Here is a 14,484-nt window from a genome sequence, read left to right as displayed (position 1 = left end):
TACCCGGTTTGACGGCGACATGAATCATACGCTTTCTCGGAGTCCGACCCGGGGTTCACAGTAAATGTACTGGCAACTCCATAAATGGTGCTTTATGCACGGTGCTCGAATGCCGCAGATCGCAATATCACAACCTGCGCAAGAGCGACAATCACCGATGCAGTATACAATGTGAGATTTAATGCGCACGCATACACATACAATTGATATATTATTTAAACGTAAACACCTATGTTTGAAAATCATTCCAGCAAGTACGAGCTAGATTAATTTAAAATTACCGAGACGTTATCAAAGTTAGACGTTAATATGCTTATGGACTGGTCGTTGCATAGCTTAATTAGTGCATTTTATGTTTATTATATTGTTAATCTCTACAAGCCATATCCCAATGCGATACAACCGTGTAAACACAATCAACAACTACTATGTAATATAACTGAAAACAAAGTCTGCGGTTGAGATATATTAATTTTAATTATAAATTACTATTACAGTTTATAATCAATCGATGTTACTATGCACGACCTAGCAATATTTGATTATAATTATTCATAACGATATTTATTCGTGAGAATAGCAAACTCGATGGAACCCTAATCTGTGATGATTATATAATAATCACTTATTCCAATCACCCAGACCAGAAAAAAATTAAACCTTATATTTAAATACTTGCTCATAAATAAACCAACATCAATGAAAAGCGAGTGAGTATTCTTAACAGCTGGCATATTCACTACAAAAACAAAAAATATTCGTCCCTACATGGCTTGGTCTTTCTAAAAACCTAGCCTAGCAAAAATTAAAAGTGTGTGTAAGGGGAGCATTCTCGAGCGCTGACATTCTGGTCGCAACGGTCGAGAGTAGGGGGCGCAATTGCGACTCTAAAAATCGGCAAACATCGACTGATAGCCGAAACAGCCTTTTAGAAACATTAGAAGAAGCTTCATTGATTACACGCTACTTCAAAAATACAAGTAATTGTATCTTAGCGCTCCTAGCAAAAAGGCACTCGGCTATTGCCACTGAATTTGTTCCAACAACAATTAATATTTTTCTATGGACTAACGAAATATTTTTTAGTATTATGATTTAGATAACGAAACTGCATATAACATATGTTTACTAAAGTAAACTTCGAAACACACTGTGTTATAAGACAAGCGCATTAATCCACAATGGTAGCTCGCTCCTTCAGATTTAATGCCACGGGAACAAGTGAGATACGAGGGATTATTGCATTATATTCACGTGTCTAAACTTAAACCGATGTTGAAACATGACAAGTGCAGATTTATAGTAAGTATAAATGGTACTTTTCGCGAGGCGTATGAAATGTTTAAATGTTACACTAGCTTATTTTACTATGCAGATTAAAGATTATGTCTTCCACCGATTAAAGATTAAATATTTTATGGCAGTGAATAATGAGTGTTTACGTATTAAATATTATGCATAAGCCCTGCAGTGTAAAACATATAAAACTGTCAAGTTTTGCATAGCAAATGAAGAATGCCACAGTACACAATAGATGCATTTATACAGTAATCAGACTGTGTAATGGAAACTTTAACAATTACATTGAAGGTCAAGATTGTTACAAGAGGTGATTAGTAGACAGTGTACATTATCAGGAGTGGTAGATTCGATATTGTTTTTTGTGTGCTATTTATTCATGCACATTAAATTCGATACTGTCGAAGTGCATGATTCAATTACAACGATTGATGGTTTAATAAATATGGAGCGTTTAAGTAGGCCGCCTTAATTGGATACGTAGCGTCGAGAAAAGGCTAAATAGGATATGACCTTTTACGAAAAATGCAATTTAACGAACGATGGAATAAAATACAAAACAAACAATGGTCTCGGAATAAATCTTGTTTCAGGTGAGCCGATCGAAGATAAAGTCGATACACGGACAACGAAGAAGAAGACAAGTCCCGGCGGAAGTCAAATTGTAATCTGTCTGTTCGCTTTCACATCACAGACGGAGAAAGCTGACCATTGTTTACGAGTATTAATATTATACGTGGATATCAGCGCCGGTATGTGGTGTAATAACAGCGTTTCATTAAGTAGCTTTGTGTCACATCAACAAAGAAAACCAAGATAAGATCTATTCAATTACCATATTAGATCGAACTTTAAATGTTATAAAGCAGATAAATGAGCAATCCCTAAAGAAGCTATCCACTCACGTTGTTCTAGCTCCCATTATATTTGCAATCCAAATTTCCCTAAAGCAGCGGAAGGGTACTCGCAGCTCCCATGCATGTAATAAATGTGTTTATATCGACATGCAGCAAATTAATCCAGCTGTATTCAAGAGGCGGCCATCAGACACCGGGATTACTAATGGAATTAGCAGCGTTTGACGCGGATTCAATTAAACGCTTCGTCGGACGGGAGGTGGCTTCGCTTGGAAGTCGGGGACATCCAATGAGCTTAGCATCCGATATCGAGCGATTTACTCCTAAAAAGGTCTCTGATCATAGTGAAACACGAAGAGGGTGAATATTGATGGAATACCTCGAGCTGAAACTGAATAATAATATTTCTACCTTGCAGTAAGCCTAATATATTATTTCAGAACACCAACTAGTAAAAATAGTGAGCATTTATGATATAAAGGTCAATCCAGAGATGTCGAATCAAAAGCATAGCTAATAAGACTGAATTTTATAGTTTAGTATACAAAGATGCAATAAAAAATGTGAAACGTTTAAAAACATAATGCAAAGCACGTACGAATGTGACACTTAGTTGTGAATAAGGAAGGTAATCGTGACTTTTTAGAGCACTACCTGACACACCCCTCAGCAACGTCGAGAATGCGATGAATTGTATCCCAACGCTCTTATCAAATATGAATACGAACCGTATTCCCCCTTTCATAGATATCTGACAAATTTTCATAGAATCCTTTTTAACAACTTGAGCTATATCAAGGACGCTATGAATTAGCGTATCATATAGAACGCGAATCACTTTAGCAATAAGTTGTAGATGTGCAAAGAAAATCTCGAACGTCACTCTCAAATCATCGATGAAATTAATTTTGCTTAAAATTTCGCCGGGCAAGGGGATCTCGAATATGTAACAATATGATACTTGATGCTGTCAGGTTATTTTGTAAAGAGAGCAAATCTGAATTTATGCGAATACTCTTAAACACTTTTGGTCATTAGAATATAATACATATACTAAGTTTTTAGCACGAGGACCTGTGGTACTACAGATTGCACTAAATACACACCAGAGCGACAATTACCATAGCTTACTACTGACGGTGGCGTGTTGTTGTGATGTATCTTGAAGAATTAATAATTATACTGAGAATAGCTGGATCGATCTTTAAAACAAAAATACCTCATTTAGTAAATCGTAAATTAATTATTATTTAAACATAATTCCCATATGGTCAAAATTACGTGATAAAAAATAATTAATTAGGATGGAAAGTTGTTGATCATCTTACAAATAGCCTTGAACTAGCGCCATCGGATTATCGTTTATTTAGATCATTGCAGCATATATTTTTTTAATAATGTTAGTGGAATATAAACCAGTCTAGCAGATTATTTTGGTCTAAAAGTTTTTTTATAAACGATATCGAAAACTTGCTTGAACTACGGAAGAAGTCGCATCTATCGACGGTAAATACATAATATAATGTTAATTACACCGTTTATAAAGTTGAAGAATATTTTATTAAAATAGTAAGTAAATGAGAAAACATTTTCGACGCTCAGAAAGTTGAAGAATATTTAATGAAGATAGTAAGTAATCATAGCGTAAGTTTTCAATGTAAATGTTTTAGTTTATATTGATCTATAATAAGGTGACCAGACGTCTTACTTTGAGGAGGATCCTCCTTAAAAATGTTTTCCTTGTTTATCCTCCTTGAACAAAAAATCTAGCACCCGTAACAATTTCTCCTTAAAAAATTTCGGAGATGGTTTTTGCACAAAAATTTTCAAATGATTTTTTAGCTTTTACATGAATATTTCCTCCTCAAACAAAAAAAATCCAAGATAGCCTTTGGACAAAAATTTCTGAAATGACCATGTTTTAGCTTCCGCAACAATAACGACCTTTTTATTTTTAGTGTCCTCTTTTGATATTTTCAAAATCTGTTCACCACCTTATCGTTTATTATTATTTTCAATTAACTAAATTTAAAAATAAGGGAACAATATTTTTTTACACAAAACCAAATATTTTAATGCTTTGTTAGTTTGTAAAATATTATAACATATCTTATTAATATTCAGATTAAATAAATTAATTGAGCAATAATTTCAATGCTGAGCACGGATTTTTCTTTAGCAATATGTGATAAATATCTGAAAGACATGGGTTCTAATCCCATATGAACCCTTGTGTTTTTCAGTTATGAAAATCGGGATTAAAGATTATTATGTAATTATAATTCTGATAAATCAACACATTCTTTTTTTCTAGATTTTCCTAATCTCACGGAGGATTATCGTTATGAATAATTAAAATAAAATTGATCTACGTCGTGCATATTGTATGTATATATTGACTGTAAATTGTAATAATAGTTTATATTTAATAAAACATATGCCATTAATTTACTGTCTGATTTCAGTCTAGTGTCTCACTAGTTACTTATGTTTATGCCGTTATAACGCATTGGACTAACGCCTGTTATGTTAATAAAGTACTATTAGAAAATTATACCGAAAACAAAACATACATAAATGAGTCTTAAGGTTAGAGAGAGAAAAAAAAGAAAATTGAAATATATATTATATGTTCTTTCTATGAACTATAAATTCCTTTGAGGTTAGTGAAAACGAAAAAAGGTTTGTATTTTTAATGAAAATGTCAAACTGAATAAAAAAAGAAGCAGCCACTCTAATCTGCGTCAGATATTGGAGAAGAATCCAAAAAAATTAACAAAGCAGTTATATGTGAAGAAACTTTGTTGGCAGAAGAAATGGATAATTCCCTTCTCATAAAACATTTGCATAATATATCAGTACATTCCAAGCCTTTTAACATTATTCGAAATTATTGTTTATATATACCCGGCAGGAAGTTAACCCTTTGAACGCGTAAATCGACTAAAGTCGCCCAATTGATTTTTTTATATCTTTACGCAAAAATCAGTAAAAAAAAATGCTTTTTAAGAAAAAACTTTTTTTTGTGAATAAACATAGAATATCATTTTAAATAAATAAAAATTATAAAATCAGAACATTTAAACACATTATCAAGGCAAATTTTCTTTTAGAAAATTTTGCATTTTAAAAAAAAATTTTGATTAACGCGTCCAAAGGGTTAAGGAGTAACTTAGTGTCAAACACGTATTTCGTGATCATTAGAAACGAGGTAACGGCGAGTAAGAATAACTAATTGTAATTAAAAATAGCAAGAACTTATGTATACTAATAATCTAATAATACTAAGTATATTGTTTGATTTAGCCATTCAAGGATTTTATTCTGATAATACATTCAAGAAAGTTTTCGAAAATTATTTCACACGGAAAATAATTTATAAACCTTTCATCCATTCACAAATAAAAACACATCAAACGATTACATAATTACGCTGTGAAAGCCCCGTTTAAAGCTCGCCAGAAGCGCACGAAACAAAGCGAAATTTTATTGACAAAGAGGAAAAGCAGTAACAAAAAGAAGTAAACACACGGTATGTATATTAACAAAGCACAAATGGAATGATGCATTCCCGTTTTTGCAGCTCGCCCGGACAATTGTGCGCTCTCAGATTGGAAGTAGGATGAGGGCGGTGGAGTCGGAGTCGGGATGCAGAAATAAAATATTCTTTTGAAAGCTCCGGCGAAGGAATAAGCGCTCTTGTGCACCATAACTACGATAAAATCCCCGTACAAAGCGTAAAAATAACGAAAATCTACGCGAAAAGAGCAATTTCCCCCTGGCTCTTCGCGTACTACGTACGGTGCAACATCGCGAGTGGGTACTCCTCTCGCTTTACGGCAGAGATGGTGTTGATAAGATTCAATGTACCGAATACATATTTAAATTATGCACATTGAATCATTGTTATCTCTGGGGTGAGCATGTTTATTTCAGAGCGAGCGAAACGCCTTACGACTGCCATTATCGCACACGCGCCGCCACTTATGCAAGTCCGAATGAGTAAATAAAAACAGATTTTATGAATTATCATCAATATCAAAAGCATGCTTAAATCCGTGAATACCCGATGCTTAAATTGTACTTATTATTTAAGAAATAAAATAAACCTGCAATGCGTCTATGGTGAGCACAAAGGAATTAATCCGCCAATTAGCAGAGAAAACGATACGAGGATCGATCGCGTGACTGCAACGTGTTTGCACGGAACATCGAAATTCCAATGCTTGTAGGGTCGCGAGCACAATTAAATAGTTCAGAAATAGAAGAAATTCAGAAGGAAGCGAAGGAGAGGCGATAATTGAAATCCAAACATGCCGAGTAGACGCGAACAAAAACCAAACAAAGGATATAATATAGTGAGAAATTCAATTGATTGAAAGCATTATTAGACTACAAAACTCTTCCGACCAAAATATTCTAAATTTCAAAATTGCAAGATTTTTAAATTTTCCTAGCCGTGTTTCTATATTATCCAGTGGGATTTCTTGCAAATTATAATTATAGGTCGAATAGCATACGGGCACAAGTATTTCTTTAAATTTCTATCGTGTCTAGAGGATCGAAATTAATGAGTATTATATAATTAAAATTCCGATCGATCATCACAGAATAGGTTTTCCTAAAAAAAATCAATCTAATTATTTAAAATCAAGCTAGGTCGTACATATTAAGCCAATTCAGCTAATAATTAATAGCATGTATGTTTATAAAAAAATATCGAGAAGGCAGCCGCTTCCCTCTTCGCGTCAACCTGTTCAAACAACTGGATCCTTTGGGCTTACATGAACCCGACTCATTTCCTAATATTATTTATTATCTTAATACATTGTTTAGACCAGCGCATATTTTTTATGATTTTTGGTTGATTTGGTTTCACTCAGGCGCTAAAAGACCATACGAGAGCATAGAACGATCCATAGAAGAAGAGGTAAACCCTAATGATACCTAAATTTGAACAGTACCATATGTACATAAGTAACTAAAAAAAGTATGATAGAACGATTTAAAATTTTTTCAAAATTTTAAATCGTTCTATCGTAGTCCATAGTTTTAAAACACAACCCTACAATACAGCTGATTATGTATCAGTTACATCTGCGAGAACATTGCTAGTAATTACAGATTTTATTGGAACTAATTAAGAATCAATTTATTGTTTTATTATTATTATAAATTTAGTATAAATCTGTAAAAATTGAACCAACGGCTTTGAATTATAAGTCTAGGTAAAACTCAGACAAATATTATGTACCTTATTTCGGTACTTAAGTGATTTTAATTCCATAGCTCGGTAAGAAAATGCACAAATTTGTGTAAAACAAAAATATTTGAACTTAATATCAGATCATTTATGATAACCCTATACATACTTGATTACTCAACAAGATTTTTTTAACTAAAAATAAAAACAAACTTGTAAGCCATTAAAACCCGTTCTACACTTTGTATACTTTTTATCTAACGTGTAGAAAAAGATAGTTGACAGAAGTAGTAGTAACAGGAACATATTTTTATTTTTTTTATCAACTTCCCTACTAACCCGTTTGTAAACAAGCCGTCATTTTTGATATTCCCCGATGCGCACTAAAAATGGAACAGTGAGTACACACACGTGAGCGTGTCTGCTTACTATAATTTGTGTCGAAAACTCGAACCATTGTGACCTTTCAATAGCAAGGTACATCTCAAATTCGCCCAAGGGGAATAACTCTTATAAGATCTTGCGTGTTTTGAATAAAGCACCAAGAGTTATTGGCCGTTGTTCGGTACGTGAGCCAATATGCACAATGTATGTCAATAAACACGTTCGTTTTTTACAACGGCTCTGTTTTTATAAACAACCCTTGTAAATAAACCTTTGTGCGTGAGCCTGCCACCTTATTACGCAAAAGGTCGTATTTACAATGTTTGTACAAATTGTTAACACGTGGCCGTAAATTATATATTCTATTCATAAATAATTTTGTTTACATCTTTGTGGTATACACATTTCAAAGAAATTATGCAGGTTATAAATATATTTAGTTGAATAACATTTTCCAGTGATGCTCTTAATGCATTACAGTATATTTTTGGAACAAACTGATCGGGAGATGAATATCTTAGGCGGATTATTTTATTGGAAATTGATTAAACCCGAAAAACAAACCCAGTTTTTAAAAGGGCATAAATATAATTAGATATATTATTTTTCTAACGTTGTTTTGTAATCATTGGACTTTGATGTACAAGTGGACGAAATATACTTCGATTTTGAAAAAGCGTTTGATAAAGTCAATCACCATTCAATTGTGAAAAAATATTTAATTTCGGATTTTCTGAAGGTCTCGTAAAGTTATTCTCAAATTGCTTGATCGATAGATATTACGATAGTATAAAAAAAGCATTTTAGAACGATATAATAAGGATATAATTTGGTGCACTTTAAAGTGAGCAGGTATTCACTCTAAAGACTATATAAAAGGCTTGATTTGTGTTTGTTTTTTATTACTAGTAATGACAAAAATGTTGTTAGACATAGGAATATTAACACAAAATTTTACTTTTTAAAATGGCAGATATTCTTGTTGACATTTATACTAAATTCCACTTCAAGGGAATTATCTACTCTAATATCAACAATTATTATTGAACTACCCACATAATACAATCAACTAGTAACTTGTCAGACAGTGATTAGAATTTCTTTGCATAAAATGATAGTGTATTATGTATATATATTAATATATTATTTTTTAATATTAAATATTTTGCAGCTCCATGGCAAGAGCTTTAGCTTCCTTATTTTGTATTTTGTCTTTATTCCTTGTAGATTTAAGATTCAAATCTAAAAATGCCTTCATTTCTTAATCAAGTTAATGAACACAAATCTATTCCTACAGTCGTAGCAACTAATCCGGTTGACCTTTCTCCTTTCCAATCGGATTAATGCGATTTCACACAAAAATCGACCGAACGAATCTCTTTCTCTCGCTAAAGAGAAAGCAATAAATTCCTCAATCTTCTCTCCGGCCCACGCGTTGACCTCACGGCCACTACCAAAGAGCTCCGTGGCTCGGTTCTTCCGCAGTGAAGAGGGTCAGCGAATCGTTAACCATGACGCACCCAACTGCGACACTTTCACGACATGTTCACCTGGACGGAAACGATTGCAGCCGAATTATCGCCGGCGACGTGTAAAATGTTATGATGGTGGCACACACGCAGGAAGCGCAGTCGCAGATGCCATTGTGACAAATCGGCCGACAATGCCCGCCATTGTCTTCTGGTGAAATGTGTGTAAAAATAAACGCCGTGAAGCAAGAGCCACACACATCTGCGACCGGCTGCGTGGAATGACAATGCGTATAGGCGAAAATATTTACGTTGGATGCGTGTCGTATGATGAATGTAGTCGGCCTGCCAAGAAGAGGTGGTTATGCAGCGCCGCTGACGCAAGAAAAAATTTCGTTATATGTACTGAAAATTCGTTATATTGAATATAAGGAAGATGATATATTTAAAAAAAAAATATTACCATATTACTACAGCATCAAAATAACTTCTTAAAAGAATGACAAATCATGTTTGTCCATTTTTATTAAGGATACTATAATAAACACAATAAAATTTGTTAAGAAAATGTTTTATTTAAAATGTTTGAGGGTCGGCAACACACCTTGAATATTGCCTGTGAGCACATCCGACACATGCCAAGTCAAGGACGAAGTGAATTCGCAGAAATATTGTGGCAAGTTGTAACGTCATTCTTAAATTCGCATCAAAATATTTCGTTATACTGAGATCAGTCTTCGTTACAATGAAAGTTTTTCGGGGACAAATTAAAAATTCGTTATACATTCGTATACTGTATACAGCTGCATACTAGCAGAGGTAGGAATCGTGCTCATGTGCGAGTTTTGCATGAATAGTTTCACCTAAAACTAAATATGGGAATTCACTGTAATGATTTGACGGTTTGAAGTGTTCTGCAATTATGATATGAACAGCACTATAGATCAGACTAATACCAAAACGACCTGAGTTTCTACTGTGACTGAAAGACTGGAATTAGTGATTATTATATAATTCCAATCAATCATCACAGATTAAATTTTCCTGGATTTTTGTAATCTCACAGATATTCAGGATATTCAAATAAAATCGAGCTAGATTGTGCATAGTAAGTTGTAATAACAGTTTATAATTATTAAAATGTCATTAATTTACAGACTTTGATTTCAGTTTGGTGTCTCACCACTTACTTAGTAGTTGTTGATTGTGTTTACTCCGTTTTAACGCTTATAACGTTGCAACGTACGATAATATTGAAGAAGAAAATTCCCAACACAACTGAACATACTGGATTCAGCTGCAGGAAAAATAGTGGATGTAGTAGAGAAAGTAAAATGCGAAAAAGGGCTAATGCTATAATAAAACCCAATTAAATATTTATAATAAATTCTATGTATATATATTTTCTCGAATTATTTTTCAGCAACTATTATGGTCAAATTTGTAGGTAAAAACGTAGTTAAAGTATTATTTTTATTTGTTTAACAACATCTAAGAATCTAGAGCAAGTTAAATTAATGAACACGATTTAGTGCATGTTTATCGTGAAGCTAAATTGATTTTTTACTACACTTTATCATATTGAGTAATTTTGGTAATAATAATATTTCATTGTGCACACAATGGCGCGGCTACAGCGATAATGCGCATCCGCCTTAACTGCGTTATGAGAATTGCGTAAGAGTTTATTTTAAAGGGAAAGTTGCGCAATTTGACGCTACATCAGCTCCGACAATGGAACCACGTGAATAATTTTAACGTTAAATAACGTATGCAGTGAAACGAATAAAAAACAATGCGACAACGTACAGTCAGTCGCACACATGAATCAATAGGCAATTTGCGAATAATTTCTCTTTGCATTAACAACACGTTGCGATAACGACAGTCTGGCATTGAAATTTAACACATAATCGCTGTGTATATAATTTCGTAAAATGCAAACATAGCTAACGTATTTGCATGGTGAAAGAATTACAAAACATGAAGTAATAAATCATTTTATTAATTCCGCAAGGCTATAATATAATCTAACAATATTAACTGCCACACTATTTAAGACAATCGAGACTAAAGATACTTTTTAATATAATCTAATACCTCTCTATAATATATATTATTTAATATCAATGACATAATGAACATCAATAAGAACTCTGGAAAACATTAATGTAACTTAATGTCAATAAACAATCATGGATATATCTTATCAATTATGAATACTGGTTATTTCTAGAAATAACTATTTTATGTTATATAAATGATTTAATATATTTTATAATATAATATACAGGAAATAAAACAGTATTTTTAAAAACTTTGCAAGTATATGAATCACTGCGTAATTAGACATAGTGAAATTAATTGTGATTTATTGAACTTGTTTTAATTATGAAATAAGACAATAGTACAAGGTTAAAAATGCAAGTAACTTATTTAGTATAAATATAGTACAATCTCTGAACATTATCATAGAGTTAATCGGTGCTTAGACAAGCAATATCTAATCAAAGGAAGAAACAGAGTAGTAGCAAAAATGAAATTCGTAAGTATTTAATTTTAGCATATGGTTTAAAATATATCATAACAATATTTACACTGTCTTAATCTTTAGGTTTTGGTATTATGTGCTTTCGCTGCCTGCGCTTTCGCTGCTCCCCAAACTCCTGCAAAATACATTCCAGTTTTGGAAAGAACTGAAGTTCATGATGATTTTGGGCAGTTTGCTTTGAGGTACATAACGGGAGATGGAACCATCGTTAACGAAGAAGGTGCCTTGAAACCAACTAACGATGGAAAATCTTACGTCCTGGTCAAAGAAGGAGACTACACATTCACAGCTCCTAATGGACAAGTTTTCAGAACCTCCTACGTGGCTGATAAATTTGGATTCAGAGCCACTGGTGACCATTTACCTAAGTAAATTATTTCCTGATTACAATGTACATATATTAATATTTAAATAAAAATAAATAGCAAATTCATTCGCTTTTTATTAATACATATATACATGTGTGTGTATATGTGCATATAACTATATACATTTTTATCTTCTTAGCAAACAATCCTAATAAAATGTAGTCCTTTGTTACATGAAGCAAACTCCTTTCTTGAAAACCGCTCGTAAAATCTCATAAATCGATAACGAATTTCCTATTGAATACAATACTATACAATTTCGATTCCATTCCAGCATAAAAGCTCTTTTCAAAAACGGATTATAATTTCACATTAAATAAAAGATTACTTCATCCTGTAACATTACACAAAAATAAATCCTTTGTTATTTTATATATTCAGAACAATATATCATAACATTATTATTAAATAAGTTCTAGGCGGGTGAGTTAAAAATAAAACCAAGCAATTTGCCATATAGGAATGGGAGTTTAATTTATATATAGACTCATTAGTGATTTATTATAAAGTCAGACATTTATAGAGCTGTAAAAGCTCATTGAGTGGATGCGGAGACGCGGAAAACATAAATAAGCCACTTATAGTAACACATATAAATAGTGTAATGGTAAAAGCCTTTGGAAAAGCAAAGCTATATTAACGTAATAACTGAAATAAATTATTGATTATCTTTCAGTTTATAAATATACATACATATGTACATATAATAATAATAATAAAAATCTTTTTACTTAATAAAATAAATAAATGATACCGAATATTCCTATTATAAAACAATTAATATTTAATCGAAAAGTATAGGAGAATGTTGGATATGGGGAGGCAGCAAATTTAATGCAAGGGGGAGAGTGCCTGTGGGGTAAAATCGGAACTCAATGAAAACGCAATATAAGTTGTTCTGCAGTGGTCTTATCTTGGTCCATTACACTCGCAGCACATCCTAATCAATTGAAATTCGCGTTAAAACGTAGACACCTCTGCGATGTACCATCGACGCTTTGGAACAATACACACATAGTCCAAATCTGTACAATTAGCAAATTAACATGCTCGACGTCCTTATATAATTTCATAGAAGCGACAACGACGAGCCGCGTCGTCAGCACGAACCGTCGCCAGATAAGGGATTACATTCGAGCCAGAGAGGTGCGGAGATACACCCTACATACGTAGTATAATAGAGACGGTCCCATTCACCGAGAAAATGGGAAATTCAAATTACTCCCAGCGACCCATCGCCGTCGGATTCAATTATGGCCGCGGGGAGCTGGTAATACCGTCGGCCGTAATTGGAGTTGAATTAAAACTGTATCGAAACCTAATGCCCCGGCCATAATGGACGGGCGAACATTGGCGGTAATTGCTTTTGGCTCCGCGCCGTTTCGGATTTTGGATTAACCTAAAGTAAAAAATGTATATGCAGACACCGAAGGCGAGAAAACCCGATGCTATGGAATATACCAAATCCCCTGATATGTGTGTCGAGATCAATTTGCGAGTGAAAATGTTGACAGGTCCAGTAACTATAGCAGAGTAGCCCGCGCCATGAAAAGCTATCTTATTAGACTATAAATGGAAAGGATTGTGAAATATTTTAGGGTGAATGCTAAAATACACCAACTAAGCAAGAGCAAGAATTACTCCAATTAACCTTTTGGTTACTGTGGGTTGATATAACTTTCTTATAAACTTGTGCGAAAAAGACGAAGAAGTTTAGCTTATACATATTTTATAAGACATGTATCACTCCTAATTAGATTATTACACAAATCGTAAGATCGAAATTTCGCACAATATCGAATAAGCAATATCTATTTTTAATCACTTAGAAGCATCTTATACTATTTATTATATATTTCACGAAATATCTATTAACTAAAGACTGACTATCAGTAAAAAATTTTTTTTAATAAATTTAAAAAAAAATTAGGTTTTCCAATTTTTAGGATAGAAAAACAAATTAAATTAAAAAGGATTAATATCAAATTTACATTCAGTTAAATAAAAGTTTTCCCTTACATTCATGATTTGAGGACAAAACCAAAGTTTAAGTTCAGGTTTGATTTATTACTCTATATTCTAACGAGTAAAAGTTGACAACTTTGTTGTTACGTTAAGATTCTCTGTCTAGTAGATAGGGACAGATAAAAATTTCATTAAATCATTAATACGTGGCACTAATTATATGAAAGGAAATGGGAAGTATTTTTTATGATCGAGACCACCAGATGAGCATGATCTTAGCTTGTCGCAAATATGTGTATTTAGAGCGTACTAAAACAAATTGTTATTAGTATTTTCAACCTGCTAAACAATTGCATACGTCTTTTCGACTTACGTGACGATTGGATAA

At 32.9% G+C, this 14,484-nt stretch overlaps 1 protein-coding gene and 1 pseudogene across 5 annotated transcripts in view; one reads left to right on the top strand and one right to left on the bottom strand.

The window, feature by feature from the left end:
- The window catches only part of LOC148236582 (uncharacterized), a 188,960-nt gene that overhangs the window by 148,535 nt on the left and 25,941 nt on the right, over positions 1-14,484 (bottom strand). The window lies entirely within an intron of this gene.
- LOC148236583 (larval cuticle protein LCP-17-like) lies at positions 11,749-12,147 on the top strand (annotated as a pseudogene).

The sequence above is a fragment of the Plectrocnemia conspersa genome, unplaced genomic scaffold, assembly GCF_051122295.1.
Source record: "Plectrocnemia conspersa isolate PC_06_02 unplaced genomic scaffold, ASM5112229v1 ptg000003l, whole genome shotgun sequence".
Lineage (NCBI taxonomy): Eukaryota > Metazoa > Arthropoda > Insecta > Trichoptera > Polycentropodidae > Plectrocnemia > Plectrocnemia conspersa.
The sequence above is the reverse complement of the archived record's forward strand: the minus strand, read 5'-3'. Positions and strand labels throughout refer to the sequence as shown.